This window comes from Papio anubis, chromosome 1, assembly GCF_008728515.1.
Source record: "Papio anubis isolate 15944 chromosome 1, Panubis1.0, whole genome shotgun sequence".
Lineage (NCBI taxonomy): Eukaryota > Metazoa > Chordata > Mammalia > Primates > Cercopithecidae > Papio > Papio anubis.
The window spans coordinates 65995157-66023127 of NC_044976.1; the positions used below are offsets into that span (position 1 = coordinate 65995157).

The following is a 27971-nucleotide window of genomic DNA, read 5'->3' on the forward strand; positions in this document are numbered from 1 at the left end:
TTATGGAGATCATCGTCTGAATACACATCAGCTCTGTGAAGGCAGAATTGTGTCTGCGTGGCTCAACATTTTACACCCAGGGCATATATAATAATATGAGCATAATAAATAGTGCAATAAATAATTGCTGAATGAAGGGGCTCAGCCAACCAGTATTTCTAGCACCTATTACATACCAAGCGGTAGCATTATTGACTGACATAAAAACATCCACTTATTTGGGTACCATGTGTTCAGCACAAACAAATCTAAGCCATACAATTCCATGAGGTAGGAAGTATTATCCCCACGCGGGCAAATAAAGAACCTGAATTTCGAGACATTATTCAGTGTTTGGCCTCGGTTTTCATAACCAGTAAGTGGCAGAGTCAGCATTAGAACCTATGTCTGTCTCATGCCATCACCGAACTTGCTGGACTTCTCAACTCTGCTTGCTTCCTTGTGTATCATTAACCCCTATCCATGCAGATCAGCTTGTGCTGAGGAGAAAGGAATGAGCATTGTACCTTTTTCTTCTCTCAATCAGTTTGGAGAGGTGCACACATTTTTTTTTTTCCCCTCCACTCATAAAGAATCTCAGAATTCTAGGGCTGGAAGAAAATGTGGAAAATTCTTCTCTTGGTGCTGAAGGCTTGAGTGGAATTTGCAGAAGCCCCTTCCGGGAGCTCTAACTAGCTGTTTGGTAAGTGCAAGGGGGCAGAGTCTGCCCTTGCCTGCCTGTCTGCCTGCCTGTCTGCCTACCTGCCTTCCTGCCTGCCTGCCTGCCTGCGGTCATTGCTGGCCTTGCTAATTAGATCCCCTTTCATCTAAGGAGCTTCAAGAGCCTTTCTCCACTTAACTTGTTAATCTTCGCCCCATCCCTCTGATGTGGATGACAAGCTTAATTAGTCCTAGACAGAGACAACACAGAGCCAGGAGACAGCAGCAGAGCCAAAAGAAAAACAATGGATAGCTTATTCCTCCTCTCCTGGCTCATGGTCTCTCTTGCTGAAAAATGTGTTTTCAGCTTTGTTTTGAATTGGCTTCTGCCCTGTATTTTGGTAGCCCAATTCTAAAAATCAAGCCTAGTCAATTTGACTCTTAATGCACACATTTGGGTGTGCAAAAATATCGCATTGCTTTCTTTTTAGCTTTAAGTTCAGCTCAATCCAACATAAGCCCTCCATCTCTCTGGGCTGATGGGAGATTCGGTCTCAGCTGTCATTGGTGCTAACTGCATCTCACGCCCTTCAGAAGCAGTATCAGTTCTAGGGCCCATAAGCAGAGAAAAACTTCTCAGTGGTGGCTGCAGTCGTGGATCCCTGCTGGCAGTGGCTTGAATGCGCATCATGTATGCTTTGAGGTCCCAGTGCTCTATTGCATGAGAAGGTGAGTGTAGTCAGCCATGCCAGGTGTCCAATGGCCACTCTATGTGGTGCTGCCAGGAAAGGAGGCTTGAGTGCCCTTTTGACCCCTCAGATCACTATCACCTCTGTACCTCAGAGAATCTGCCTCTGCCACTTAAGGCTCTCTCCTCCACTCCAGGACACACTGCACTGTCTTCTTAATGAATTTTGGCTCCTACAAAAGCCAGGAAGAGAAATTGTCTCTCAGCTTCGGTTCAGTACAAGCCCCTGAGGCAGAGGAAACTGGAGGGGCCCAGCAATCCTCTTGAGATGTATGTAGAGAGAGGAGGGCAGAACCCCAGATCTGTCTTTTTTACTTTATGGCAGAGAAAACAGAACAAAACATCCCCTGAATTTTCCTACTATCAAAGCAGTGTCCCCAAAGAGGAAACAAGGAGTATTACTTTGCTACATTTGTCATCACAAAGTGCTACAGACTGGGTGGCTTAAACAACAGAAATTCATTTTCTTGCAGTTCTGGAGGCTAGGGGTCCAAGATCAAGGTGCTGGGAAAATTGGTTTCTCCTGAGGCCTCCTTGCAGATGACTGCCTTCTTCCTGTGTCCTCGCATGGCCTTTCTCTGTGCATGCGCATCCCTGGTGTCTCTTTTTTAATTTTGTTTTTGACACAGTGTCTCCCTCTGTTGCACAAGCTGGAGATCCTCCTGAGTAGTTAGGACTGCAGGTGTGTGCTGCCACACCTGGCTACTTTTTGTTGTTGTTGTTGATACAGGGTCTCACTATGTTGCCCAGGCTGGTCTTAAACTCCTGCCCTCAAGTGCTCCTCCCACCTCAGCCTCCCAAAGTGCTGGGATTTCAGGCATGAGCCACCATGCTCAGTCCCTTCCTCTTATAAGAACACCAGTCATACTGGGTTAGATCCCACCCAGAAGGCCTCATTTAACTAAACCACCTCTTTGACGATCTTTCTCCAAATATGGTTATATTCTATGGTCCTGGAGATCGGGATGAATTTAGGGTGATGGGGTGGACACAATTTAATCCATAACACAAGGGTTAACTGTATTAAAAAAAAAAAAAATCCCAGTCCACTCTCTTTGCCCTCTGTAAACTGCAGCCACCTCCTTTTAGGCTTTGGAGTCTACAGACCAGATTCAAGTTCCTGCTTCGACATTTCCTAGATGTCTGGCTTTAGGCAAGCTATTAAATATCTCCGGGCTACAGTGTCTCCATTCATAAAATGGTGCTAACAATAGTGTCTATCTCAGAAGGTGTTGAGAGAGTATTGCTGAAACACTGAGCACAGTGACTGAAACACAGGAAGTGCTGCATAAGGAAAGCTACCTCCCACCCACCCCAGCCCTGATTATATCTAACTCTGCCTTGAAGGCTGAGAACAGAGGCCCCTTTTCCTCAGAAGCCCTCCCTGAAGTTTCAGGCTTAGGCTGGGGGCATCACCTTGCTATTTTCCCAATCATAACACTTAACAAACTGGATTGTGAAGGTCAGCTTAATTGTCCCTTTCCTTAGTGCAAGAAAATATCCATGAGGCAAGTCACCAGTCTCGTTTGTCTGCCTCAGAGTTGACTGTCAGAGATGGGCAGGTTGGTTACTGTAGAAAAGACAAGAAAGCAGAGCTGGATGGATGTAGGAAAGTGAGGATACTTTAAAGCAGGGTCTCAGCCTATGCATTATTGACATTTGGGCCAGATAATTCTGTTGTAGGAGCTGCCCTGTGCATTGTAGGAGGGTTAGCAGCATCCATGCCTCTACCCACTAGGTGCCAGTAGCACCTGCCCCCCAGCTATGGCAACCAAAAATATCTTGATACCGACAAATGTTCCCTTGGGGACAAAATTGTCCCCGTTGAGAACCACTGGCTCAGAATGACTTAAGTCAGTGGTTCTCAAATGAGCATGCATTGGCGTCTCCTGCACTGGAGTCTCAGAAACACAAATTGCTGGGCCTCATCCCCAGAATTTCCAGCTCAATGTGTCTGGGGTGGGGCCTGATAACTTGCATTTCTAACGAGTTCCTGGGTGCTGGTTGGGTGCCAGTTGGGAACCACTGTCTTAAAGGCCAACAAAGCTTTATTCTCCATAACATTAAGTGAGTACTTTTTGGTCTCAGGCCAGAGTTGGCAGAGTAAAGAGAAATCCCACAGACTCGGGGTCCTGAGGAACACATTTACATGAGACTCCCCTGAGTCTGTAGGCATGGAGGAGATGGCAGGGAGGGAGGCAGGGGTCAGTCTGGAGTCAGGAACAGCCCCACTGGGCAAGGGCAAGGTGATGGGAGGAGCCCTAATCCCTATCCCTACCAGTCATACCCACAGAGAGTCCCAGCGTTCGACAACATTCATTCAATAAAGATTTGCCGAGCACAGCTAGGTGCCAGGTGCTCTTCCAGGCACCGGGATTCCATGAAGGACACAGTAGAAAAACATCGCTGCCTTCATGTAACTTGCTTTCTGATGTGGTGAGACAGGAAATAAGAATGCTAAATAAATTGTGTAACCTGTTAGAAAGCAATATGTTCTACGAAAAAAAAAATGAGAGTAGGTGAGATTGGAGGTGGGAGGGTGATTACAATTTTGAATAAGATGGCTAGCAGTGGTGTGATGGTAAATGCTGAACAACTGGCTTTCTGCGGGAAAAAGCCCTGATTTGTAGCAATGGCCAGTTTCAATGGTGGAAATATCCTTGCCATGGAAGATCAAAGCTATAAATTTTATTTATTTATTTAGAGACAGGGTCTTGCTCTGTTGCACTGGCTGGAGTGCAGTGGTGTGATCGTAGCTCACAGCGGCCTTAAACTCCTAGGTTCAAGTGATCCTCCCACGTCAGCCTCTACCTTGGCTGGGACTACAAGCACACATCACAGTACCTGGCTTATTTAAAACTATGAATTCAACATCATTAAATGGGAAATTGGGAGTGCACATTAGCACAGTATTATGTAGTATACCTAACCTACGGATGTAGTAGATGTAAATAACCTCAAGTATAGGTAATAGTAAAATGTAAAATAATTAGGCAATGAGGTGTTTCGAGTATTTTTAAAACCTGGGCTGCTAATACAATTTATTTAGTTATAAATTCACATAGTTTAGTTTTCACTAATGTCTGTGTTTACTAACCAGCTAGCAAATTTCCTGGAAATTTAACAATCAGCTCTTGGGAACTGGGACTAGCCAGCCCTGGTGTACCACTGGTGATTACCAAAGGCCTTGCTGAGAAAGGGACATCTGAACAGGAACCTGAAAGAGGTGAGGTGAAGGCGTAAGGCCTGGGGACATCTGGGGACCAGCACTCACTGGGAAAAGCACTTGCCTGGGAAAAGCAGCATCTCAGGCTGGTGTGTCCACATATCCATGCTCTTGTCCTTGCTGTGCCCTGAGCCTGGATAATCTGTCCTCCTGATATGCTTAGTGACAGCCATCAGGGCCAGACTTCCAGATGACTGAGAGCGTAGAATTCTTTATTTCTCCCAGGCCTCCTTACATCCTTTCTGGAAAAACAGGTGGCTATGAAGGTGGTATGAATAAATGAATGACCACAAGTAAACAATCAGTGTTCTTCTGTGATCCCATAGCACCTTGAGCCCAGTTGTTTTTAGCTCTTTACATTATTATCCTGTTCTTCTGTCCGTATCGGCCTCCCCCAGCACCCCATGGAGCCCGATGTCAGGCGCATGAAAACACCTGGCTCATAGCTGAAGTTCCATGAGGGCTTAGTTATTGAATGGGTCACCATGACCTCAACCTGGGCTGGTTTAAGGCATGAGTGGGTTTTAGTGATCGCCCTTCTGTTGGGTGAAGTCCACAGGCTGAGGCCCTTCTGCTGGAGCAGCCTCGTTAGCATGATGGCTCACCCCCTGGCCTGTGCAAGTGAGGCCAAGGAGAGTGTACCCAAGCAGGCCCCAGCCCCAGCCCTAGCTATTCACACACACCCACCACCTGTTGGGCCGTGGCTTGGGACTTCATTGAGGCTGCGTTACCTAACCCTTGCAGCAACCCAGCAGGTGGGGATCCTTATCCCCATGTTACCTATAAGGAAAATGGGGGGACAGAAAAATCACCCGGGTAGTAAGTGACAGAGCTTTCCCTTTGCTGTATAGGTTGGGGAAGAGCTGGCGGAATATTCTGTAGAATATTAACTGTAGTAATGCCAGGCAGCATGGGTACATGCTCATTAGAACTGCAGCCACGCTTGGGAGCACAGCAGAAGAAATTAGTGATTCCACTTGGGGCAGGTGGTCAGGGAGCTCTTGGACACCATAGAAACCACAGCCTGAGCTCTGACTTTTGGGTGGAAAAGGTGTGGGGGCTCTGGGCCCTCCCACTGGAAACCTAGGTGTTGGTGGGACCTCAGAAGTGAGGATTTTCATGAAGCTGGCTCAGGATCTGGCCCCAAGTGCCTTATTTATTTATTTATTTATTTATCCACCAAAACAAGCTGAGGTAATATTTTTAAAATGTTAACTTATTTCCTCTGGTGTTTTCCTGTTAATGCAGTATGCTGGTCTGAGTCCACACCTCAGTGGAAGGGGTGTCAAGGATGAAGGCACAAATAGTGCCCTGCCCCCTCTGTCTTTCTGGTTTTGCTTTCTAAAACTTTGTGTCCTCAGTGGAACAAAGAGGATTAGGATTAAGGTATCTCCAAAATGTCTGGGGAGAAACAGTAAAGGGAGACAGAAGGTTCCCCCCATCTAGTTGGGTTTGAGGAGGTAGAGGATGAAGTTAATGAGAGCAGGGTGGGCCAGTCTAACATGGGGAGTCCCCAGGCACTGCAGGTCCCGCAGAAAGTTTTGGGAAGCCCGAGGCAGGAGTGCTCTACCTCTTTCCTGGGAAGAACCCTGGGGGAAAGCAGGAAGACCCCATGAGGGAGTGGCTGCAGACCCAGAGGAGTCCTTTGCTCCAGCCTGGCATGGAGGGAGTCGAAGGATCCTCTGCCCTTGTGAGGCATAGAGATGATAGAGGGCCCTGCCAGACCTCAGGGACTGTTGGGACAGGAACAATGCCTGTGGGCACTGCTTCCTTAGGACCAGCAGGATACTGGGAGTCTCATCAGAAGCCTAGCTGGACCAGTGAACTAAGAACCAGCTCCCATGTCTCTGCCCTGAGTCCTGGCGTGGCATGACTCACTGAAATTTAGCCACAATCCCAGGAAAGAGGGTGAGAGAAACCTCAAATGGATGACATTTCAGTTTCTGTTACCATGGGAGTATAGTGGCTTCAAGTAAAAATTAGGTCAAGTTACAGAGTCATAAACTACAGAAAATATTTATCAAGCCCCTAAGACTTTAGGCACTGGGATTGGGAGTGGGGAAAATCAGTAAATTGGGGACCTGTCAGCGGTCCCTCTGTCTACGTTCCTGAATTAGAAGTTATGCCAGGGGTTGGCTTCTATAGGGGGTCCTCTGTATGCACGGTAGTACCACTGATGTGTGTTAGGCACTGACTTTATGCCAATCCTTGTACCAAGAACACCCTTCTTCCTGTTTTAGACAGGTTCTTGGGGCTAAAAGACCAAGCACTTTTTGCAATACCAAGTGGCTGTTTGGGGTTGAATTGTGTCCCCACAAAATATATGAAAGTCTTAACCCTGGTACCCGTGAATATGACCTAACATGGAAAAGCAGTCTTTGCAGATGATAAGATATGTTTGTTAGGGTGGGCCTAATGCAGTATGGCTGCATTCTTATAAAAGGGGGGAATTTGAAGATAGGGACAGACATGCATTCAGGGAGAATGCCATATGAAGACAAAGGCAGAGATCGGCGTGTTGCACCTACAAGCCAAAGATTGCCAGCAAACCACGAGAAGATAGGAGAGAGGCACGGGACAGATTCTCCCTCATAGCCTCAGAAGGAATGGACTCTGTCAAGACTCTGATCTCAGATTGCTGGCCTCCAGAACTGTGAGACAATAAACTTCTGAATGGCTTAAATAAATTTAAGCCACCCATCTGTGGTACTTTGTTATGGCAGCCTAGGATACTAATACAGTGGGTGACAATCCCACAAAGGGGAAAGATGACTTAAATACTCCTTCTCATCCACCAACACAACCCAATGGTCCTATAGGCACAACTACATCTAACAAATATTTTAGGTGTGTTTAAACATGGGCTAGTTATGAAGTAGAGGAAGAGATGGTTACCATGACAATAAATTTCTGAATGGCTGAAATAAATTTAAGCCACCAATCTGTGGTACTTGGTTACAGCAGCCGAGGATACTAATGCAGTGGGTGACCCCAGAGGCTTTGACTTAAGCCATGGAGTCGTGAGCCACAGAGCTAACCACTATACTGCTGTGCAGCTGGATTCTACGGAATAGAATGTCTCTTTTCTCTCTGCTCCATTAACCCTTCTTTACTTCTTCCCATATCCTTTGCACTATTTTTAATTGAAATCATCTCCATTCTTTCTTATCAAAGACCTCACTCAAGTACCCTGTGATCCTTCCTCTCTGGGTCACTGGGAGTTCCAGAAACACCCCTTGTACTCTCGGACCCCAGGAATGTAGCTTATGCTGCTCCCTGCCTGAAATGCTCTCTACCATCTGCCAGTGGCCATCTATTAAATCTGAATCATCCTTCAAGTCAGATTTACTGTCTCCCTCCTCTACCATCAACAGCATTAAAAAACTAAGTCTTTGCACACTCAGAATCGTTGTTGGGAATGGACATCGCTGACTTCTTAAGTGCCTTGGATATTTCTAGAAGGTCCCAGAGAGCAGGTGCTTTAAAACTTCCCCACATTCTAAGACAACTGAATCTGTGACTTTAACCTGGAGTTCTTCACCCCTTCTTTCTCTTCTGGTTTCTCAAATTTGCCTGCCCATGAAAAACAACTATCTTCAAATGACTCTATACTTGGCATGTATCTACCCCATTAACAGATTTTTTTTCAATCCAGGCAAGAAACCCTTATTCCACTTCCTTCCTAGCTCCTTCCTGTATTTTAACAAGGTTTTGTCATCTCCTTGTGCTAGCCTCAGCAGAGATGATTTGGCTGGATGAGCATTTTATTTTGGCATTTGAAGATGGTGTTGGTGGAGCCTTCCATCCGTATACTGTGAAAGAATACAAACAGAACTAAACCATCCAGTTTCAGGTCCTGGATCCTCTCCAGTTTCAGATGAAGGCAGAAACCCTGCTCCTCCAGAACTGCAGCGTGGCCAGTGCCCTGAGAGCAGACGAGTGGGGAGCCAGAACGACCGTGGCCGCCTCTGCGCAGTGGAACACTGGCCCTTGACAGCTGCAGGGGTCTGGAGGAGCTGCTGGCCTGGCGCTTTGCAGGGCTTGTGCTGAGAACTCTTCTCCTTTTTTGGAAAACAAATCAAACCCTGCAAGGAAACCTCAGGCTGGACAGATTTTCCTTGAGAAGAATCCACTCTGATGTATGCCTCTCCTTGGTGGCTTTCTGCCACAACCTTTGAAAGTTAAGGCTACTTTGTGCTGCTGTAGGCCACTTCTCTGAGGAGCCCCAGAGTCTCTGAATCTTACAAGTGCTGACTGAAAGAAGCCTGCACTTGCCTAACAAAGGGGAAAGATGACTGAAATACTCCTTCTCATCCACCAAGACGGCCCGGTGTTCCCACAGACGCAATTACATCTAACAAGTATTTTGGGTGTGTTTAAAGCATGGGCTAGTTATGAAGGAGAGGAAGGGATGGTGGGTGCCTTCTTGTTTGCTTTCAAAATTCTGTATTTGACAGGAATACTCTGTGCTGGTATAATGATGAGACTCTAGAGAACAGTAGTTTTTATAGGATAAAAGTTTAGTTCTGGCTGGGCGTGTTGGCTCACACCTATAATCCCAGCACTTTGGGAGGCCGAGGCGTGCCGATCATTTGAGTTTTGGAGTTCGAGACCAGCCTGGCCAACATGGTGGAACGCTGTCTCTACTAAAAATAGAAAAAAATTAGCTGGGCGTGGTGGCATGCGCCTATAGTCCCAGCTACTTGGGAGGCTGAGGCAGGAGAATCGCTTGAACCCAGGAGGCGGAGGTTGCAGTGAGCCAAGATCGCACCACTGCACTCCAGCCTGGGAGACAGAGTGAGACTCCATCTCAAAAAAAAAAAAAGGAAAAAAGTTTAATTCTGCTTCATGGACTAGCCCAGAGGTTGTCTGGTAGTCAGTAGTCTGATAGGATGGTCCTGCCACTCTCATTGTATCTTTCCCTGCTCAGGGTCTCACTCAAACCTCTGTATTCCAGTCAAAGGAAAGGGAGAAACAAAAGTTTTGCCCAAGGTTCTCACATCCCATTAGGCCAATACTAGTAGCATGGCCACCTCCAGTTGCAGGGATATTGGGAAATGTAGTCTCCAGTGGCATGCCTATGTGCCTAGCTAAAAATAAAAAAAATTATATCATTGAAGAACATAATGGACAAGTCCTAGTCTCTGCCACCCTTTCTTTCACTTATTCACCCACTCAAGGAATTACTGCGTGCCAGCCATATGTTTGGCACTGTTTTTACTCAGTTGCTGATAATCCGGCAATGTATATGAACACATGCCCAGCTAAAGTCACATTGTGCTGCATTCTCTAATAATTCAAACGCTGTGGGTCTTCAGGCAAGGAAGGGCTCATTCCCTTCTGGAGAGATGTGTCCATTTGTTTACAGATTTATTGAGCACTCTGGTCAGCAGCCTGAAGATGGTCCCCAGTGATCTCCACCTTCCAGAATTCACATCCTTGTGCAATCTCCTTTCCTTGAATGTGTGCTGGACCTAGTGACTCACTTCTAGCAACTGGAATACAACAAAAGTCACAGAATGTCACTTTTGAGATTAGGTTACAAGAGGACTGTGACTTCCACCTCACTCTTTCTCAGACTTCAGTCTGGGGAAATCCAGCTGCTTTGTTTTGAGTAACATTATGGAGAAATTTGTGTGGCAAGGAAATAGTATCTTCAGTCAACAGTCAGCAAGGATCCTAACATCTGCCAACACCACGTGACTGAGCTGGAAAGTCGATTTTCTGAGGACTGCCAACAGCCACCCGAGTGAGCTGGGAAACAGATGCCCCCCTGCTGTTGACCCTTGAGACTGTAGCCTGACAGACACCTTGATTACAGCCTTGTGAGAGATCTGCACCCCAATCACCCAACTAAGCTGCACCTGTTCCTGAATTTCGGACTCAGAAACTGTGAGATAATAAATATTGTGAATTTCAAAAGCTAAGTTTTGGGGTAATTTGTTATGCAGCAATAGATGACTGATACAAGTACCTACTATTTTCAGGTAGTATGTGAGGCCATTAAAATGTGAAAAATGAGTGATGCTTCATTTTGTCACTGTGTCTGGGGAGAGGGGAAGACAGCAATATATATACAAACATGGTGCTTATGATAGAAGGTGGTCATTGCAGTGATGGAGAGGTGCTGAGTGTGAAATAGGAGCACAAAGGAAGAGCTCCTTATCCAGAGGAGGAAAGGAGATGAGGAGAGACATCCTGGAGAACACAAACGTTTTCAGAGAAAATTGAGGGAGGGGTCATTCTGTGGAGAGGGGACAGAGTGACTAATGCCTGGAGGGGAAACAGTACAGAATCTGCTTGGGGATGGAGTGCTATCATTTGTGTGTACAACAAGAGGTAAAGGAAGATGAGGCTGGAGAAGTGACTAGAAACTAACCTAGTCTCATGCCAGCAATGTATTTCTATTTATTTATTTACTTTGAGATAAGGTCTCACTTTGTCACTCAGGCTAGAGTGCAGTGGCATGATCTCGGCTCACTGCAGCCTCTGCCTCCTGGCCTCAAGTGATCCTCCCACCTCAGACCCCAAGTAGCTGGGACTACAGGCGCCCACCACCATGCCTCGCTGATTTTTTTTTTTTTTTTTGTATTTTTTGTACAGATGGGGTTTTGCCATTTTGCACAGGCTGGTCTTGAACTCCTGAGCTCAAGTGATCAGCCCACCTTGGCCTCCCAAAGTGCTAGGATTACAGGCGTGGGCCAGCGTGCCTGACCCACTAATTTATTTTTAAATAATCAATATTATGAAATCCTGCCTTGAGTAAAAGGAGGTAAAAACAAAAGAGTTAATGAAGGCATATTCTCAACAGTCCAACACCTGAATTTTAAGGAGCCAGTTTCAATTACCTATAAAACACCAACAAGTGTAATTTGTTTCATTGTTTTTCTCATAAAATTTGAGCCAGGAACAGTTGACATATTTCCATTGAATAATTGTGGTTCCTATTGAGAAACCAGCTTAGACAAGCTGTTTGACGGATTTGCAACTGGAAAATTGACCCTTTCAGCTTCAGGTTCTCATGAGTCAATATTTTGAAAATCTGAGAAGTTTGGGAAGAATTGTATGTTTGCTGTTGTTGTTGTTGTTTGTTTGTTTGTTTTGAGACGAGATCTCACTTTGTCACCCAGGCTGCAGTCAATGGCGTGATTTCGGCTCACTGCAGCCTTGACCTCCTGGGCTCAAGCAATCCTCCCACCTCAGCCCCTCAAGTAGCTAGGACTACAGGTGAGTACCACCACACCCTGCTAATTTGTGTGTATGTGTATTTTTTGTAGAGACAGGGTTTTGCCATGTTGCTCAGGCTGGTCTCAAACTCCTGGCCTCGAGTGATCCTCCCTGCTCAGCCTGCCAAAGTGCTAGGATTCCAGGTGGCAGCCACCAAGCCTGACCTGGTTGATTATCTTTTTCTTTCTTTTCTCCCTTTCTCTCTCTTTCTCTCCCTCTCTCCCTCCTTCTTTCCCTCCTTCCTTCCTTTCTTCCTCTCTCTCTCCTCCCCTTTCTTTCAATTTTGCAGACTATCGAAGGCTCCAATAACATTTCTAGACTCTAAACCTCAGCTTTGCAAGGCATGAAGAAGAAACCAAAGCATTCCTCTCTCCCCTGAGAGAAGGATTAGCTCCAAAGATTTTTAAACTAGCTCTCAGGAGGTTCTCTGGATCATTACTGCTCACAAGTGCATCTAATGACTCAGTAGATAATGAGGTTATTTGAATGAAGACTACAACACTATGCTTATAGGTATGATTGGCCTAGAATAGGAGAAATTTTAAAAATTAACCTTAAACTTAAAATATTTTACAATATCACTTCAAAACGATTTTCTGTATCTAAAATCCTTATTTATTTATTTATTTATTTATTTATTTATTTATTTATTTTTTGGAACAGGGTCTCACTCTGTCACCCAGGCTGGATGGAGTACAGTGGTACGATCTCGGCTTACTGCAACCTCTGCCTCCTGGGTTCAAGTGATTCTCCTGCCTCAGCCTCCTGAGTAGCTTGGATTACAGGCACCTGCCACCACACCCAGCTAATTTTTATATTTTTAGTAGAGACGGGGTTTCACCATGTTAGCCAGGCTGATCTTGAACTCTGACCTCAAATGATCCACCCGCCTCAGCCTCCCAAAGTGCTGGGATTACAGATGTGAGCCACTAGGCCCAGCCTAAAATCCATAATTATTAATATGAAATAATGTTCAGGTGCCCCCTCGCCTGTGGTGCACACAGTTCCTTGAAGCTGGGGTCTGGACTTGTGTTCGTGCTTGTGGGAGCAGGGGTTTTGAGTAGACTCCTGGAAACAAAATATCACCTGCTGTGTTGGGTTTTGCTGGAGGCTGCATACTCCTCCTCCAAATGGAATTGGGCAGCCCTCTCATATGATGAAGTTATTTCTTCCTCTGTCTCCCATACATGAGTGTCTTGTGTTGCTATTACCCCCTGCAGGAATGATACTAAAATATTATCAACCAAAAGGACAAATGCATTGGCCAATCAGAATGGACATAGTGCTTGCTGGAGAAGCATCCTGGGGTCTCTCTTCTATGCCAGTTATTATCCATTTTGTAGGGAGATCTGGGGGCTCCAGAGGAGGGACTAGGTGACAAGGTGTTTCTCAGGGGCTCAGGGGCTCCTAGGGGGTTCAAATTTGTACAAGTTGAATAACGTTGTGGTTTTGTTTTTTGTTTTGAGACAGGGTCTCACTTTGTTGCCCAGGCTGGAGTGCAGTGGTGTGAACACTGTTCACTGCAGCCTTGACCTCCTGGGCTCAAGCGATCCTCCTGCCTCAGCCTCTTGAGTAGCTGGGACTATAGGTGTGCACCACTATGCCTAATTTTTGATTTTTTGATTTTTTTGTAGAGACAGGGTTTTGCCAACACCTGGGTTTAAGCGATCCACCCACCTCTGCCTCCCAAAGTGCTGGGATTACAGGTGATTAATGTTTTAATGTCTGTCTTCCCCACCAGACCGTGAGCAGCTTGAGGGTATGAGCTCTATTTTAGTAGTCTTGAGTATCTCTACTATCTAACACAACGTCAGCCCCTAGTAGGCACTTAGTAAATATTTACTGTGCAAAATGGAAATATGCCTGTTTAAACATTTGGTGTTTGTTGGGGACTCTGCCTTAAGCTAGCTACTGCCCTAGACAATTTGGGGGATGTAAACAGAATTAAGAGTTGGCATTTATTTTTGATGAGTTTTCAGTCTAGTTAGCAGACTCTAGTAGAAACTGTCTTGTTCATCTTCATTGCCCTGTGCCTGACGCAGTGCCTGGCACATAGCAAGCACTCAGTAAACATTTGTTGTAAATTCACGTGTCTGGGCTAGAAGGGTTGCTTCAGACTGGTCATTCTTTGTCTACCCCTCCAAATCTGCCAGCCCAGCAAACTCAGCTCCACAGAATTACTCCCAGTGATCCAACAAACTATTACGGTTAGCCAGGAACAAAAGCCACTAGGAAAATAATGCATCACTTTTCATCTGGATGTTTCCAAAGGAACTGAAGTATTAAAGTCACAGTTGTCCCAATCAGATCATCTTTTCAAAGGAATTACAGGGTTGTGAGCCAACAGCAACCACATACACCTTTGCAGTAATCAGAACCAGCGTTCTCAATGCTGAAAGCAAAATCAAGTAAACAAGGTTGTGTTGTGGACTTCCTTGACCCAGACTTTCAGGAAGGAGCTGACACACTGCCCAGACTCGCGCTCACCCACATCGCTCAGAAGCCAAACAAACTCGAGAAGCTCGTGTTTTCCCAGCTGTATGATGCACTCACTTCACCAAGTGACTGGCCAGAAAACAAGAAAAAGAAAAAAGAAAAATCCCTCGTTCAGACCAGTCAGGGGAAGAATTGCTTCAGCTGGCCTTTGCTTTTTATTTTCATGAAGTATCAAGAAATCTAAAAATGGAGGAAGTTAGATCTACGACTTTTAGTCACTTAAAAGGAAACAAAATATTATTTTTTCTTTTAGAGAGCTGATCGTGTTATTACGCTGCCTTAAAACTTCAGTGGCTTTCTATCTTATAATCTTCAAACCCCTTGGTATCACTTCCAGGTCTTTCATAACTTGTTTAAAACAATCTTTCTAGCCACATCTGCCTCCTTTCCTCCTTTCCTCCGCATCTACTCAAGAACTGAAAGCTGTTCTTGAGCTTTGCCAGGCTCCCATGGTCTTAAATACTGCATGTGCTTTCTTGCCTACATGCTTTTTTGTTCATGCTATTCCTTTTGCTTGGAATACCCTTCCTTGCCTTGATCACTAGGAGACAACTCATCCTTCAAGACGAGTTCAAATGGCACTGTTACTCATCCCAACAGCAGATTTAGCTTCTCCTTCATCTGTCTCCCCTTAGGACTACTTTGTATGTACCTCTTACTGCACTTGCTCTCTATGTCATTCATCCACTCATTCAACAACATTCATTGTCTTTGCACTTTGTACCAGATACTATGTGAGGTGTTGAGGATCCAAGTGTAAAAGTCCCTATCTAGTGGGGCATGCAGACAAGTAAATTGATTGTTATGAGACAGAATTGTGTTTTTGGTAAAGGTAAGCACAGGTTGCTTTGGAAAATCCGAGGAGGATCACATGCCGCAGTCTGATTGGAGGGAGAATCCAAAGGGCTTTTTGGAGGAGATGACACCGGAACAGTGTAAAGAACAAGGGGTTTTTGTGTCCATTCTTGGCAGAGCACTCCTGGAGAAAAGAGTTAATCATAGCTCATATCAAATCAAGTCATTTATTCTATACATGTTCACTGAACTCTTTGCTAGGAGACAAACACTCCCAGGAGCAGCTTAGGAACTAGGCAGAAGCAGTCAGGAGTGAGAGAAGTGGGTAAGACAAATATGAGAGGAAATCAAGGATGAGTCTCAGGTTTCTAGTTTAGGCGAATGGGTGGTAGTGGATTAGGGCTGGCATGTGCAGTTGGGCAGGTTGTGGACTCTCAGATGCAGAAGGAGGCACAAGTTCAATGAAGAAGAGCCTTACACTTGATCCCACCACTTAAGTACCACCACTTAATATATGATGTTGGAATGGACCACAGTTGATACAATTGTTTTGTTTTATTAAAAGCAAGCCTTGGCTAGGCGCAGTGGTTCACGCCTATAATCCCAGAATTTTGGGAGGCCAAAGCAGGTGGATCGTTTGAGGTCAGGAGTTTGAGACCAGTTTGGCCAACAAGGTGAGACTCCGTCAATACTAAAAATACAAAAATTAGTCAGACGTGGTGGTGCTCACCTGTAATCCCAGCTACTTAGAAGGCTGAGGTTGGAGAATTGCTTGAACCTGGGAGGCGGAGGTCGCAGTGAGCCAAGATCATGCCATTGCAATCCAGCCTGGGCATCAAAGCAAGACTCTGTTTCAAAACAACAACAACAACAAAAAAAAGGCAAGCCTATTCTTTCTTAAGTGAAACAAAACATCCACTTTCCTGCTATATTCACTTGACTCCTTAATTTTCACACATAAAAAATCTCTACTGTGAATCACTCAAGTCTTTTACACATCCCTCTGCCTTTAGACCATTTTGACACCTCTACCAGAGATTTTAGGATTTCCTGCTTAAAGGAAGCTTGAAAACTAGGTATAAAACTGAATACTCAGTTATTAATATTGTTAATAATGGGGTTATTGGTATAATAGTATTAAAAACATCCATTATTATTAAATTCATAACCAAAAATTGCCTTTAGTTTTTAGAATTATTTCAAGCTACAATTTAATCATCTCGCAATAGGGGTAATGCCTTTTTTTTTTGAGATGGGGTCTTGCTCTGTCTCCAAGGCTGGAGTGCAGTGGCATGATCTCTGCTCACTGCAACGTCTGCCTCCCAGGTTCAAGCAATTCTCCTGCCTCAGCCTCCAGAGTAGCTGAGATTACAGGCATGTACCAGCACACCCCTGCTAATTTTTGTATTTTCAGTAGAGACAGGTTTCACCATATTGGCCAGGCTGGTCTCTAAATCCTGACCTCAAGTGATCTACCCACCTGGGCCTCCCCAAGTGCTGAGATTACAGGCATAAGCAACCACATCCAGCCCAGTAATGCCTTTTTAACCCCACATTTTATTTTCCTTTTATTGTATTTTTTTCTTTTATATAGTGGAAGAAATCTCAGCAGGAATTTGATCACCAAAGATCCTTTACTAAAGCTAATCCTTTCAAAATAATTGAAATACATCCTAATGTACCCTAAATAATTTCCTCCTCAAAGTTTGGCTCTTTCTAAAACATGTCTTGGGTTGCCATTTGACTTCCTGTTACATTTAGACAGAAACATAAATCTTTTAGTAAATATACTGCTTTAAGATGTATCCAGGCCTCTCAAAATCAGCTCTTTATTATTCTTGATTGCTATTCTTTGCCTTTTCCATCCCTTTCTAGAACTGCAGGGCCCCAACATATGTATCTCATAAAAATAGAAAATATAGTCTACAAAAGACAGCTGGGGTGGAAAGTGTAGCGATCATTGCTTTGTCATTGCCTATTTTTTCTCTTCAGCCTCACTGGCAACATATTTAATTTGCTTTTTGTTATGAGCCCTATCCTCTTTTTTTTCTGTATTTTGTTCTTCAAATGTACTTCTCTTTGAAGCTGTTTATTATGGACTGTATTTTCTTTTTAAAAAACATTTCAACTTTTATTTTAGATCGGGGGTACATGTGCAGGTTTGTTACATGGTTATATTACATGATTCTGAGATTTGGGGTGTGATTGACCCCATCACCCAGATAGTGAGCATAGTACCCAGTAGGTAGTTTTTCAACACTTGACCTTCTCTCTCCCTTCCTCCATGGTGTATATGTGCCACATTTTCTTAATCCAGTCTATCACTGATGGACATTTGGGTTGGTTCCAAGTCTTTGCTATTGTGAATAGTGCCACAGTAAACATACCTGTGCATGTGTCTTTATAGCAGCATGATTTATACTCCTTTGGGTATATGCCCAGTAATGGGATGGCTGAGTCAAATGGTATTTCTAGTTCTAGATCCTTGAGGAATCGCCACACTGTCTTCCACAATGGTTGAACTAGTTTACAGTCCCACCAATAGCGTAAAAGCGTTTCTATTTCCCCACATCCTGTCCAGCACCTGTTGTTTCCTGACTTTTTAATGATCACCATTCTAACTGGTGTGAGATGGTATCTCATTGTGGTTTTGATTTGCATTTCTCTGATGGCCAGTGATGATGAGCATTTTTTCATGTGTCTGTTTGCTGCATAAACGTCTTCTTTTGAGAAGTGTCCATTCATATCCTTTGCCCACTTTTTGATGTGGTTGTTTGATTTTTTTCTTGTAAATTTGTTTAAGTTCTTTGTAGAGTCTGGATATTAGCCTTTTGTCAGATGGGTAGATTGTAAAAATGTTTTCCCATTCTGTAGGTTGCCTGTTCACTCTGATGGTAGTTTCTTTTGCTGTGCAGAGGCTCTTTAGTTTAATTAGATCCCATTTGTCAATTTTGGCTTTTGTTGCCATTGCTTTTGGTGTTTTAGTCATGAAGTCCTTGCCCATGCCTATGTCCTGAATGGTATTGCCTAGGTTTTCTTCTAGGGTTTTTATGGTTTTAGGTCTAACATTTAAGTCTTTAATCCATCTTGAATTAATTTTTGTATAAGGTGTAAGGAAGGGATCCAGTTTCAGCTTTCTACATATGGCTAGCCAGTTTTCCCAGCACCATTTATTAAATAGGGAATCCTTTCCCCATTTTGTGTTTTTGTCAGGTTTGTCAAAGATCAGATGGTTGTAGATGTGTGGTATTATTTCCGAGGGCTCTATTCTGTTCCATTGGTCTATATCTCTGTTTTGGTACCAGTACCATGCTGTTTTGGTTACTGTAGCCTTGAAGTATAGTTTGAAGTCAGGTAGCATGATGCCTCCAGCTTTGTTCTTTTGGCTTAGGATTGTCTTGGCAATGCAGGCTCTTTTTTGGTTCCATATGAATTTTAAAGTAGTTTTTTCCAATTTTGTGAAGAAAGTCATTGGTAGCTTGATGGGGATGGCATTGAATCTATAAATTACCTTGGGCGGTATGGCTATTTTCACAATATTGATTCTTCCTATCCATAAGCATGGAATGTTCTCCCATTTGTTTGTGTCCTCTTATTTTGTTGAGCAGTGGTTTGTAGTTCTCCTTGAAGAGTTCCTTCACGTCCCTTGTAAGTTGGATTCCTAGGTATTTTATTCTCTTTGTAGCAATTGTGAATGGGAGTTCACTCATGATTTGGCTCTCTGTTTGTCTGTTATCGGTGTATAGGAATGCTTGTGATTTTTGCACATTAATTTTGTATCCTGAGACTTTGCTGAAGTTGCTTATCAGCTTAAGGAGATTTTGGGCTGAGACAATGGGGTTTTCTAAGTATACAATCATGTCATCTGCAAACAGGGACAATTTGACTTCCTCTTTTCCTAATTGAATACCCTTTATTTCTTTCTTTTGCCTGATTGCCCCGGCCAGAACTTCTAACACTATGTTGAATAGGAGTGGTGAGAGAGGGTATCCCTGTCTTGTGTCAGTTTTCAAAGGGAATGCTTCTAGTTTTTTCCCATTCAGTATGATATTAGCTGTGGGTTTGTCATAAATAGTTCTTATTATTTTGGGATATGTCCCATCAATACCTAGTTTATTGAGAATTTTTAGCATAAAAGGCTGTTGAATTAAGGAGGTAACTTCTGACATATTATAAATAGTACCATTTAAAAATAAAGCTCTTATATTACTCTCTTGGCTGGGCATGGTGGCTCATGCCTGTAATCCCAGCACTTTGGGAGGCCAAGGTGGGGGGACCATTTGAGGTCAGGAGTTTGAGACCAGCTTGGCCACTATGGCAAAACCATGTCTCTACTAAAAATACAAAAATTAGCCAGGCGTGGTGGTCTGTGCCTGTAATCCCAGCTACTTGGGAGGCTGAAGCAGGAGAATTGCTTGAACCCAGGAGGCGGAGGTTGCAGTGAACTGAGATCGCACCACTGCACTCCAGCCTGGGTGGCACAATGAGACTCTGTCTCAAAAAATTAAAAAAAAAAAAAAAATAAAGCCCTTACATAACTCTCTTAAATGTCAAAGAATTCTTAATACCACAGCAATTTGATACCAACTAGAGTGATTTGATATCCATCATCTAGTTAAAATTATATAAACAAGCTCTTTAATATACATTTTCATCATTTTTCTCCATTTCACTTCTACACAGAAGTTCATTCTAAAATAATAATGTTCAAAAACCTTTTATTTATCATTCTATTATACTTTTCTACTTCTACAACAAAACAAAATAAATATGTAAGTTAAATGCTGCAAGTGTTTTAAATTTTTTCCGAATTTAGTTATGATTAGCACAGAATTAACCAATACAACAGAGAAATATTATAAATTTTTATGCATAATTGTTAAACATAAAAAGTTTTTATTAGAATTACATTTATTGATAAGCTGAGTAGCACTTTTTCTCAATTGCTTCTTGTATCCATGAATGAATTATTTATTGTTAGAATGAGACAGGGTGTAGTATCCATTCTATTTCTATTTGTTATCTTTATGGATAGAAACATTGAAAAACTGTGTTCACATAAGTAAGTAGGTAGGAATAGATTTCATAGCATTGAAACTTAAGTTTAAACTATTTCATAGATATTAGACAAAGATCACATAGTCATTTACCACAAAGATGTTTTAAATGATCTATTAGCTGACAATTCAGTTCTGATGTCCTTCAATTCTGTTGAAAGCAAAGAATTGAAAGCCACATGACTTGCAAATAGATTTATTTCTCAGTCATTAGAATCCAGTTAAATACTGATATTTGGAAGTGTCCTTTTTTTTTTTTTTTCTTTCTGAGACAGGGCGCCACTCTGTCACCCATGTTGGAGCACACTGGCACCATCACAGCTCAGTGCAACCTCTGCCTCCCAGGCTCAAGCCATCCTCACACCTCAGCCTCTCAAGTAGCTGGGACTACACGCGTGTGCCACCATGCCCAGCTAATTTTAATTTTTGTGGAGACGGGGTTTTGCCATGTTCCCTAGGCTGGTCTTGAACTCCTAGATTCAAGGGATCTGCCTACCTCAGGCCCCCAAAGTGCTGCGATTACAGACACAAGCCACCGTACCCAGCCTGGAGTTGTCCCTTTGTAGCACAGAGATTTCTCCACCTTGGAGCAATGCCCCAGGGTAAGTCTGGTCAGCAGTGAGGTGTGATTTTCTTTTGTAAGGTGGGAGAATGAACCTAATGAGGGAACAGGAAGGAGAGGAGGACCAGAAGAAAGAGTCCTCACACATACTAATTTTTGGAAAGTGTACTTATCATAGTTCAGGATCTGTAATTGATTCTTTAAAATCCTTTGGAAAGTCCTCAAATAGTATACCAATTCGAAAACCACTGTTACAAAGATTTCTGCCAAGTATCGTCATTTGTTAACTTGACAATAGAGCTTTTTTTATTTTTTTCTCAGAAGACCTATTAATATCGGTAAGAGCCAACATTCTTGGAATACTCCCTGGGAAATGCTACTTTAAAGATTTGATTAATAAATCTTAATTGGCTCCCCAATTAGATAATAAAATCTACAGCTGTGAGCCAGAGGGTGTTGAAGTTGTAGGAGAACATATATAATGATGATGATGATGACAATATTGATAGCTATTACTGATTACGTCAGTTTCGTATAGCAAAGACCGACCCTAACAAACACAAGTGAATACCAGCAATGAGGTACTTGTCTCACACAACAATAAACTCCTGGCCAGGTAGCCCTGGAGTAAAACAGTAGCTCAACAAGGTCATCAAGCACCCAGCTCTTTCTCTCCTGCCACGTCATCAACCTTAGCCGTGAACCTTGTGCTTGTTGCCTCATGACATCAAGAGGGCTGCTCTACCTCCAGCCTCACAGTTAAGTTCCAGGCAAGACGAGAGAGCGGGGCAGACAGAGAGAGAGAGGAGCAAGGACTTGTGGCTTAGAAGCTTTGCCTTTTTATTTGGAAAAGTCAAAGACAGGTACTTACATCTCATTGGCCATAGCTGAGTTTTCTGGCCACCCCCAGCTGCAGGGAAGCTGGGAGTTTGGGTATTTCCTCTTCGACACTTTCTAGTAGAAGAAAGCAAAGAAGCAGGTCTTTGAGAAGGAATTTTGAATGAACCAGTTTACAGGATCTGTCACATCCTTCTATTCTGAGCTAGACATTTTATACATATTACATTTATTATAACAATCCTATGTGATAGGTTTATTATCCCCATTTTTCAGACAAGGAAATTAAAACTCACTGAGGTAAAGTAACCTCACAAGGTACTATAACTGATTTGTGTGAAAAAACTGGGATTGGAACAGTTCTTCTGATACTAAAGTCTGTGCTTTCCATCTCTGACCACCGCATGGGCTGTTTTGCTCTACATCCTGATACATTCCATGTCCTTCATAGCGCAAGACCTAGAAAGTTCTGTTGGTTGCCGGGCACAGTGGCTCACGCCTGTAATCCCAGCACTTTGGGAGGCCGAGGCGGGCGGATCACGAGGTCAGGAGATCGAGACCATCCTGGCTAACACGGTGAAACCCCATCTCTACTAAAAATACAGAAAATTAGCCAGGTGTGGTGGCGGGTGCCTGTAGTCCCAGCTACTCGGAGGCTGAGGCAGGAGAATGGTGTGAACCCAGGAGGCGGAGCTTGCCGTGAGCCGAGATGGTGCCACTGCACTCCAGCCTGGGCGACAAAGCGAGACTCTGTCTCAAAAAAAAAAAAAAAACAAACCCGAAAGTTCTGTTGGAGTGCAGAGACTCCCAAAGCCTGTGCCAAGAGCAGAGGATTGGGGTGGGAAGGAGAGAATAAGAAAGACTCCCTCGGCCCCTCTTCCCCTCTCCCACATAACTTAATCTTGACAAGAGCCGGTCACAGGAGAGAAGGGCAGGGAAGGAAGCAGCAGCTCTTCGCTGGGAACAGGCCACTGGGGCTCCTTTTCTGATTCTGACCCTGGACTTTCAAGTCACCTGGACTCTGCAGGCCTCAGTCTTGCTCTTCAGAGTGTATTTCCATGATTTAAGACAAATTCCCAGGACGTATGCTTGGGAGACTGCGGATTTGTGGTCTTGTGGGAAGTGAGTGTGATCACTCCTGAGGCAGCGTCCCCGTGCTCCGGAAGCTGTACCTTAGAATCCACCTGGCGTGAGACACCTTTCTGGCCCCTCCCCTCCCCTCCCCTCCAAGCCCACCATGGACTCAGAGATAAATTCACTTCAGGGGCTCTGGGCTGTTGTGACCTAACAGGTCATGACTGATGAAGCAAGGGAGCCCCAGAAACTCCACGTGAGGGCACAGACCTCCAAAACTTTCTGGAATTCAACTGCTTCTCACAACTGTTAGTCTGGTCCAAGCCAGCATTGTCTTCCACTTAGATGACTGCAATGGCCTTCTGTTGGTTCTCCGTGCAGCCACTTTGACCTATAGTCTATCTGCCACAGAGCATCCAGGGTGATTATATGAATGCCTCGGACAGGCCATGATGTCCTCTGCCTCAACCCAATAGCAGCTCCCTTTTTCTTTCAAAGTAAAAGCCAAAGTTTTGACGAAGGGCTTCTAAGGCCATACCCAATCTGCATGCTGTTCCTCACCTTCCCTGCCCCTCCCCCCATACCTTTCTAACCTCACTTTCTACCTCTTTCACCCTCTAAGACATCTTCCTGCCTCAGGGCCTTTGCACAGATTATTCTTTCTGTTGAGATCATTCTTCTCTCAGAGATCCAAATGGCTCTCTCATCTCCTTCAAGGCTTTGCTCAAAATGCCACCTTCTCATTGAGGCCACACCAACTACCCTGATTTAAAAATTCCACCCCCTCCACTTCTTCCCCCAACATGACCAATCCTCCTTACCCTCCTCTGCTTTTTCCATGGCACTCATACCTTTCTAATACAGTATGTAACTGATTTATTTATTTAGCCTATAGACTGCTTCCTGCCATGTGGCAGAGACAATAACACTCACCAAATATTCCATGTGCTTCCTCACATTTGCTAGTTTTTTTTGTTGTAGGCGAGGCTGTGTGATTAGTCTTGAGAGAAAGCATTGTGAGTCACTTCCAAGCTGCAGTACTGACAAGCCCATGGGAAGTTCTTCGGTCTCACTTTCCTCTGCCATCACAACTAAGGAACCTCAGATGAAACCTCTTGGGCCCCTGAGTCACTGCCTGGAAGACAATTGCCTTGTAGAATCACAATGGATTTTGTGCAAAAGAGAAATAAATAAAGCATTGTTTTGTTAAGCCACTGATACTCTGCCCTTATTAATACAGTATAACTTAGACTTCCCTGACAAATAGACCCCATTAGAATATAGGGTCCATGAGACCAGGATTGTTGTCTGTTTTGTTCTCTGATATATTTTGAACACCTGGATCAGTGCCTGGCACATAATAATCCCTCAGTAGATTTGTTGAATAAATGAATAGACTCCTGGACACAGGCCAGCATCCCTGACCCAGTCCAGTTTCTAGCTTCCTCTGGTGTGTAACAAATTCCCAGGACCTATGCTTGAAAGCTCCTTATGAGTAGGGAATAAATTGCAGTCATCTTGTATTGTGCCCAGTTTCATAAGGCCTTGTCCATTGTTACTATTCAGTAAATAGGGACTGACTGACTGACAGAAATAACTCAGTGCTAGCCCAACTCTCTCCTGCAGTCGTCAGGTGGAAAGCTCTCAGCAGGAGAAGGAAGATGGCCAGTTCTAGTTCACGTACTCCTACAGTTTCAGCACAGAATATTGCTTCACCAAGAAAACTAAGGCTGTTTTGCCTGATCCCCTTCAGTGCCTCACTCTCTGACCTAAAATCTGGCCTCTCTCTGTACCTGTGCTCACACCTTCACTGCCCTCATCCTGTTCAAGGGCAGTCCTTGTGACTAAGCAGGGTACACTATTCTTTCCAGATTTCTACCTCCCATTCATACCTCAGGCCAATATTTTCTGATCTCTGACACTGCAGTTGTACTGAGCTTCCTCTTGGTGATGGCACCCAGGACCTCCTGACTGCCAAACGCAGTGGGACTTTTTTTTTTTTTTTAGTTGTGTGATGCACTGGAGATCTTCAGCTAATCTCCTTGTCACCTGCTACTACTTTGGCTCCCATGGCACCATCCTTTCCAGGTTCTGCTTACATCTCCTTGGCCATTCCTGTGCCTCTGTGGGGTCTTTTTCCTCTGCTCATTCCTTCAGGGTCCTCCAGGATGCTGTCCTCAGCTCACTGCTATGGGCACTTGACACAATTTCCTCATGGTTTCAACAACCTCCTGGATACTGATGATTGCCAAATCTTTGTCTCCAGCCCCAGTCTCTCTCCAGAACTTTAGCTGATTTACATATCTGCCACCTGGAGAGACCCACCTGGAGGTCCCATGACTTGGGTGTCTTTTATGTACCCTCTCATATCCTCTTGGCCTCATTTCTTTTTTTTTTTTTTTTTTGAGACGGAGTCTCGCTCTGTCGCCCAAGCTGGAGTGCAGTGGCGCGATCCTGGCTCACTGCAAGCTCTGCCTCCTGGGTTCACGCCATTCTCCTGCCTCAGCCTCCCGAGTAGCTGGAACTACAGGCGCCCGCCACCGCGCCCGGCTCATTTTTTGTATTTTTAGTAGAGACGGGGTTTCACCATGGTCTCGATCTCCTGACCTTGTGATCCGCCTGCCTCGGCCTCCCAAAGTGCTGGGATTACAGGCGTGAGCCACCGCGCCCGGCCCCTCTTGGCCTCATTTCTGAGTCCATTAGTGGCTCTGGCAAGTGGTCCTACCCTGGCTTTGACTCAGTTTACACTGACTAACTTTTTTCAACAATTGGCCTAGATCACGCTTTGTGCCTTGGGGCTTCTCGGATGCCCCTGGATGCCTAGTCATTCTGGTTGCCTGTGGACATGGCTAACACCTGGGCGTGTGCAACCCAGGTTGGGGGTGGGGGTTGGGGATAACACTTCTTGGGGAATCTGGATTACTGAAGTACAAGAATCAGTGGATAACTGCTTCTCCCTCTTATCTCTCAGGTGGACAGTCCTGAAATGCAGCATAAATGCTTCTTGGAGGCCCCAGGGGCCCAGCATCAGTGTCCCATGGCAGTGACTAATATGATACACATCTATTACTGGATTTCCATTTTTCCATTTTTCTTTATCCCACCCTCCCTGATCCCTCTCTCTGTTCTTGGGATCACTTCCCAGATAAATGACCCATGCATAAACCTTTGTCCCAGGCCTTCCTTTGAGGGAATCAAGGCTAAAATATCCTTTAGGCCCCTCTATCTCAATATGTCTAAAGCAGGACTCTTGGTCTTGCCCTCAATCGAACTCTTCTTCTTCTACTCTTACCCCAATCAGTCACCAAAGCTAAAAACTAGAGACTCATCTTTTCCCTCTTTCTCATCTCGATTTCAAGTCAATCCTGAATCTGCCCCTCTACTCCTTTCCTAAGACCACCTCACCTAAGCTGCTGCCTCCCCTCAGTTCTCTCTGCCTCTCCCCCAATCCTCTCAAATCCATCCTACACCCAATCGCCAGTGTGAAATATCTCAAGCGCAAATTTTTGCCACAGTATCCTTGACTTAAGCCCCTTCAAAGGCTCTGTTGGTAGGATAAAACCAAGCACCTTGTTATGACATGGGGCCTCCTGGGACCTGCCCTTTGCCCACCTCTTCAGAATCATGGCTGACCTGCTTATGCTTTCCAGCACCATTCCCATTGTGCACTCACCAGAGAGGAAGAAAATACTTATTTTGAAGAGACCTTTTATTTTGTCTGCTGCAGAGCATCCCAACAGCATAGCTGCTATGAAGACAATGTTGGAAGAGCTATTCTCCAGACTTTTACATTCACAGGGCCTTTCTGGAGTCATAGCTTCACAATACACAGATGACAGGACAGTCAGGATGAGGGTTGGAGAAAGTACTGGAGGTACAGTCAGCACACCTGGGTTCCAGGCCTGCTGTGACACTGGCTAGCTGTGAGACTGTGGGTAAATTTCCTGGTTTCTGTATTCACAAAGTGGGAAAATGCCATCTAATTGCCACAGGGTGTGTGATGAGCACATAAAAGTAATGATGATGATGATGGTGATGGCTAACATTTATTGAGCACTTACCAGCAAGGCAATGGCAATGAAGAAGGTACCTGGTAAGCAGGTCATAGCTCTGCTGCTAACTTAGTAATGTTTTCTCAGTAAGTCATTTCCTGTGTCTTGACTTCAGTCTCACCCTGCAAGCAGTCGAGTTGAACTAGTTCAGGGCTTTTGACTGAGAGGTCACTAATATCCTTGATAAGATAAGATAAAGTTCTGAGTTTATGAGCAGCTAGCACACTGAGCTATTGCTTGTCCTAAAGTGGGCTGAGCATACATCCCTTTTTAGCATCATTGGGATGCATACAGTGTGTTGAAGGTGACCTCACCAGCCCTTACATCAGCCTCCTTCCCCTGTGAAAAGAAATGATTGTGTCCTGAGCGAGAAAGTTAGAGATACTGAATCTCTTGCACTCTTTTTTTTTTTTTGTCCAGCACACAGTAACAATGAGGGTAATTCTGCCAAAAAAACAACTTTTCTTGGCATGCATTGTGCTGTTCAAATCCATGGAATTTATTGCCACATCATTGCCAAGCTGGACAAATTCTTATCAGAGCCCAGTCAAATCCAAGGACAACTCAAGGCCTGCCGTCTCTCTGCATGATGTCCAAGCTTCTCGTGTGGCCTCCTCACCCACCGTGGATTCTGCACACCTTCCTGAGGGCCTGGTAACAAGGAAGACGGACACTGGTACTCTGATCCTTCACCACTCAGCTCTAAAATGATGCCTTTGCTATAACTTTAGGGTTTTGTTTTGTTTGTTCATTTGTTTCCTCCCATCCTTCAATACCTTATTATTTCCCTGTATGAAGTGAAAATGTGATGGAGTAAATATATTGACTATTTTCTCTGTTCTGTTACTACCAAAGTCACACTCCCCATTTTGACTCATTTCTTTTCATATTTGATTATTTTCTGACTAGTTTCTGATCATATTTACATGATTTTCAATAACCTGCTGCTTCCTACATAATTGAGGTGGTCAGAATAAAAATCCCGAAGTGGGCATGAATTGGAAGACATTTATCCAGCCATGGTGAGGGGAGTGAAACTGCATCCATGGCAAAGAAGATACAAACTGGGCAGAGTGATTGTCCCTTTATTTCTCCAAAAGCCAGGGGTTTGTAGAAGAGCATTCCTGGGTGGGCTTTCCTGATGGGGAGAGCTAAGGGCAGAGAATCTAAGATAACACTTGGCCTTCATCCATTCCATGACACCTTACACCTTTGGCATCTATTTGGCTCTTGGTAGGATGGGGGAAATATGAGATGA

At 44.3% G+C, this 27971-nt stretch overlaps 1 long non-coding RNA gene across 1 annotated transcript; it reads left to right on the plus strand.

The window, feature by feature from the left end:
* Positions 1 to 27567, plus strand: LOC103885904. The gene is made up of 2 exons (XR_649244.4): positions 1 to 682; positions 27134 to 27567. It is a non-coding gene; the product is annotated as an uncharacterized LOC103885904 (long non-coding RNA).
* Positions 27568 to 27971: the final 404 nt, after the last annotated feature.